Source organism: Bufo bufo, chromosome 7 (assembly GCF_905171765.1).
Source record: "Bufo bufo chromosome 7, aBufBuf1.1, whole genome shotgun sequence".
NCBI classification, from domain to species: Eukaryota; Metazoa; Chordata; class Amphibia; order Anura; family Bufonidae; genus Bufo; species Bufo bufo.
In genome coordinates this window covers 110670811-110676519 of record NC_053395.1, presented here as the reverse complement: position 1 = coordinate 110676519, position 5709 = coordinate 110670811, and positions in this window count along the sequence as shown.

Genomic DNA, 5709 nt, shown 5'->3' with positions numbered 1-5709 from the left:
GAAATCCACCACTGAAAATATCAGAAAAGTTCAAGTGGTCAGGCATCTGGGATTTTCCTTGAATGAGGATTGGGCCCTGGCCTCCTTAGATGCGACCAAGGCATTTGATTCAATAAAATGGGCCTTTTTATTTCAATGCCTAAAGGGGTATGGTTTTGGCATACAATTTCTCTCTTATATAGTAACCAGGTAAGCAGACTACTAACAAATGGAGAGCTATCAGAGACCTTCCCTCTTCACAGGGGTACAAGACAGGGATGCCCCCTGTCACCACTTCTATTCGCACTAGCAATTGAGACCCTTGCAATTAAAGTGAGAAATAGCAATAATATAGCAGGGCTGAAAATAGGAGATAGAAATCTGTATAGTATCATATGCGGACGACATGATTCTATATTTGTCATCACCCAGCGCATCTCTTGGAGGTGCAATTGGGCTGATAAATGAGTTTGGAGAGTTTTTAATATTTTTTTATGAGCTGTATGCCAAAATCATCAATATTAAAACAAGAAAAGGCTTGAACTACTTCAGTTGTGTGTAATGAATCTAAAATATATGAAAGTCTAATGTTTATCAGTACATTACAGAAAATAATGAACTTTATCACAATATGCTAATTTTTTCAGAAGGACCTGTATATGCCTCTGGGCAAGGCGAATTGGACTGGCCCATCCCATGTGGAAAGACTCAAAGTAGTGGACAATTTCAAATACCTAGGAGTACACATTACCAAAAAACACTCTCAGGCCTTATCACTTAATATACAGTCGTGGCCAAAAGTTTTGAGAATGACACAAATATTAGTTTTCACAAAGTTTGCTGCTAAACTGCTTTTAGATCTTTGTTTCAGTTGTTTCTGTGATGTTGTGAAATATAATTACATGCACTTCATACGTTTCAAAGGCTTTTATCGACAATTACATGACATTTATGCAAAGAGTCAGTATTTGCAGTGTTGGCCCTTCTTTTTCAGGACCTCTGCAATTCGACTGGGCATGCTCTCAATCAACTTCTGGACCAATTCCTGACTGATAGCAACCCATTCTTTCATAATCACTTCTTGGAGTTTATCAGAATTAGTGGGTTTTTGTTTGTCCACCCGCCTCTTGAGGATTGACCACAAGTTCTCAATGGGATTAAGATCTGGGGAGTTTCCAGGCCATGGACCCAAAATGTCAACGTTTTGGTCCCCGAGCCACTTAGTTATCACTTTTGCCTTATGGCACGGTGCTCCATCGTGCTGGAAAATGCATTGTTCTTCACCAAACTGTTGTTGGATTGTTGGAAGAAGTTGCTGTTGGAGGGTGTTTTGGTACCATTCTTTATTCATGGCTGTGTTTTTGGGCAAAATTGTTAGTGAGCCCACTCCCTTGGATGAGAAGCAACCCCACACATGAATGGTCTCAGGATGCTTTACTGTTGGCATGACACAGGACTGATGGTAGCGCTCACCTTTTCTTCTCCGGACAAGCCTTTTTCCTGATGCCCCAAACAATCGGAAAGAGGCTTCATCGGAGAATATGACTTTGCCCCAGTCCTCAGCAGTCCATTCACCATATTTTCTGCAGAAGATCAATTTGTCCCTGATGTTTTTTTTGGAGAGAAGTGGCTTCTTTGCTGCCTTCTTGACACCAGGCCATCTTCCAAAAGTCTTCGCCTCACTGTGCGTGCAGATGCGCTCACACCTGCCTGCTGCCATTCCTGAGCAAGCTCTGCACTGGTGGCACTCCGATCCCGCAGCTGAACCCCCATTTAGGAGACGATCCTGGCGCTTATTGGACTTTCTTGGACGCCCTGAAGCCTTCTTAACAAGAATTTAACCTCTTTCCTTGAAGTTCTAGATAATCCTATAAATTGCTGATTGAGGTGCAATCTTAGTAGCCACAATATCCTTGCCTGTGAAGCCATTTTTATGCAACGCAATGATGGCTGCACGCATTTATTTGCAGGTCACCATGGTTAACAATGGAAGAACAATGATTTCCAGCATCACCCTCCTTTTAACATGTCAAGTCTGCCATTTTAACCCAATCAGCCTGACATAATGATCTCCAGCCTTGTGGTCGTCAACATTCTCACCTGAGTTAACAAGACGATTACTGAAATTATCTCAGCAGGTCCTTTAATGACAGCAATGAAATGCAGTGGAAAGTTTTTTTTGGGATTAATTAAATTTTCAGGCAAAGAAGGACTATGCAATTCATCATATCACTCTTCATAACATTCTGGAGTATATGCAAATTGCTATTATAAAAACTTAAGCAGCAACTTTTCCAATTTCCAATATTTATGTAATTCTCAAAACTTTTGGCCACGACTGTATACCCCTTAATTGTCCATATACAGAATAAACTCCAAAATTGGAAGACTCTGCCCATTTCTGTGGCAGGACGTATCAATTTAATCAAAATGATTATACTTCCAAAAGCCCTCTATATCTTTCAACACTCAGAGACTTATATACCCAAATCGCTTTTTAAAGAAATAGATGCCCTGACTAGAGTCTTTGTCTGGGGCAGATCCCGACCTCTTGCAATTATAGACAAATGGAAAAGACTGATACCCACAATTACGGAAGAATGTATTTCAACTTTATTAGAATCGCATTTACATTTACAGCAGCCAATAATAAAATAATACAACTATACATCATCCATCAAATATATCTCACACCAACTAAGCTGTATAGAATGGGCAGAGCATCATCCACGGCCTGTCCTAGATGCGGGAAAATGGAGGCAGATTTTTGGCACATGATTTGGAAGTGTGGCCCGATTGCTGCATTCTGGGTGGAGGTAACATCTTTTCCATCAAGCCTGGTGCAAATTAGAGTGGAATGCACACCTGAGATACGCCTGTTGGGAATATTGAATGAGGATACTTGGGATCACTATATGACAACGTTCTTAAAAGAATCTTTATTCATGGCACGTAAATGCATTGCTCTAAAATGGTACAACCCCAATATACCGAACCTGACCATGTGGAAACAACAAATTAATCAAATCCAACCATACATAGTGCTAGTATTTAAGCACCGTAACAAACCACAAAAATTTGAGAGAGTCTGGGATTTGTGGTGTGACTCCCCTCAAACACAGTACTCATCCTCGAGACTGCAACAGGCTATATCTTCAGCTTGAGGCTTCATGGTTCAATCGGTATAATGGGAACATGAGAACGATATAGATATAGTATGGCTATATACAGATACATGGAACAAAAGTCAGTGCAGTGGGAAATTGTATATTGTAAAAGTAAAGGTTTACGGTTTGATTGAAGTTATCAGACATTCATAAGATCACTGTAAAGATTGGTAATTAGAACATGTATCAAGAACATATATATCAATGTAAAATAGTAACATAGTACATAAGGCCAAAAAAAGACATCTGTCTATCCAGTTCGGCCTGTCATCCTGCAAGTTGATCCAGAGGAAGGCAAAAAACTGTGAGGTAGAAGCCAATTTTCCCCACTTTCGGGAAATAAAAAATTCCTTCCCGACTCCAGTCAGGCAATCAGAATAACTCCCTAGATCAACGACCCCTCTCTAGTAGCTATAGCCTGTAATATTATTACACTCCAGAAAAACATCCAGGCCCTTATTGTACTCACCATCACCACCTCCTCAGGCAGAGAGTTCCATAATCTCACTGCTCTTACCGTAAAGAATCCTCTTCTATGTTTGTGTACAAACCTTCTTTCCCCCAGACGCAGAGGATGTCCCCTCGTCACAGTCACAGTCCTGGGGATAAATAGATGATGGGATAGATCTCTGTACTGACCCCTGATATATTTATACATAGTAATTAGATCTCCCCTCAGTCGTCTTTTTTCTAAAGTGAATAACCCTAATTTGATATTACTTATTACTTTAGTTGCCCTCCTCTGGACCCTCTCCAGCACTGCTATGTCTGCCTTATTCACCTGGAGCCCAGAACTGTACACAGTACTCCACTAGCGATTTGTAAAGTGGTAGGACTATGTTCTTGTCACGGGCATCTATGCCCCTTTTGATGCAACCCATTATCTTATTGGCCTTGGCAGCTGCTGTTCATTGGCTTCTACCTCACAGTTTTTTTTTTGCCTTCCTCTGGATCAACTTGTAGGATAACAGGCTGAACTGGATGGGCAAATATCTTTTTTCGGCCTTATATACTATGTTAATATGTTACTATGTTACCCAATAAGAGAAATCACATCCTCCTCTTGTCGTGCAAATTTAAGACCCACATTATTTTCCTGCACGAAACCCATGCCAAAACTCCCCAAATCTCCCTTCTTGCATTGGTATCACAGTAGTCATGCTACCTCAGCTTCTAAGGGAATAGTCATTCAGGTTAACTTCCCTTACTTCTGAAACAATATGCCGATGCAGAAGGTAGACTCCTATTAGTAAAGGGTGAGATTGCCTCATAAATGTGCACCCTTGCCAACTTTTATGCATCCAATTCAGGACAAATCCGATGGTTACTTAGAGCTTTTGATACCTTACAGCTTTTAGCAGAAGGTAACGTTTTTTTAGGTTCTGACTTGAACATAACCTTTGACCCTTTTATGGACTCCTCAACTAGATAATCAAGACATATTACTTCAGCATTAGGCTACTTTCACACTTGCGTTTGGGGTTCCGCTTGTGAGATCCGTTTGAGGGCTCTCACAAGCGGCCCCGAACTGATCCGTTCATCCCCAATGCATTATGAATGGATAAGGATCCGTTCAGAATGCATCAGTTTGGCTCCGTTCCGCCTCCATTCCGCTCTTGAGGCGGACACCAAAACGCAGCTTGCAGCATTTTGGTGTCCGCCTGGCCGTGCGGAGCCAAACGGATCCGTCCTGACTTACAATGCAAGTCAATGGGGACGGATCCGTTTGATGACACAATATGGTGCAATTGCAAACGAATCCGTCCCCCATTGACTTTCAATGTAAAGTCAGGAGTCCCTATTAATATACCATCGGATCTGAGTTTTCTCCAATCCGATGGTATATTTTAACTTGAAGCGTCCCCATCACCATGGGAACGCCTATATGTTAGAATATACCATCGGATTTGAGTTAAATCGTGAAAACTCAGATCCGACAGTGTATTCTAACACAGAGGCGTTCCCATAGTGATGGGGACGCTTCAAGTTAGAATATACTAAGAACTGTGTACATAACTGCCCCCTGCTGCCTGGCAGCACCCGATCTCTTACAGGGGGCTGTGATCCGCACAATTAACCCCTCAGGTGCCGCACATGAGGGGTTAATTGTGCGTATCATAGCCCCCTGTAAGAGATCAGGTGCTGCCAGGCAGCAGGGGCCAGACCCCCCTCCCTACACAGTATTAAATTCATTGGTGGCCAGTGCGGCCCCCCCTCCCTCCCCAGTATTAAATTCATTGGTGGCCAGTGCAGCCCCAACCCTCGCCTCCCTCCCCAGTATTAAATTCATTGGTGGCCAGTGTGGCCCCCCTCCCTCCCCAGTATTAAATTCATTGGTGGCCAGTGCGGACCCCCCTCCCTCCCCAGTATTAAATTCATCGGTGGTCAGTGCGACCCCCCCTCCCTCTCCAGTATTAAATTCCCCTCTCCCCCCCTCTAATTAAAATCCCCCCCCATCATTGGTGGCAGCTGAGAGTTCCGATCGGAGTCCCAGTTTAATCGTTGGTGCTCCGATCGTTTACCATGGCAGCCAGGACGCTACTGCAGTCCTGGCTGCCATGGT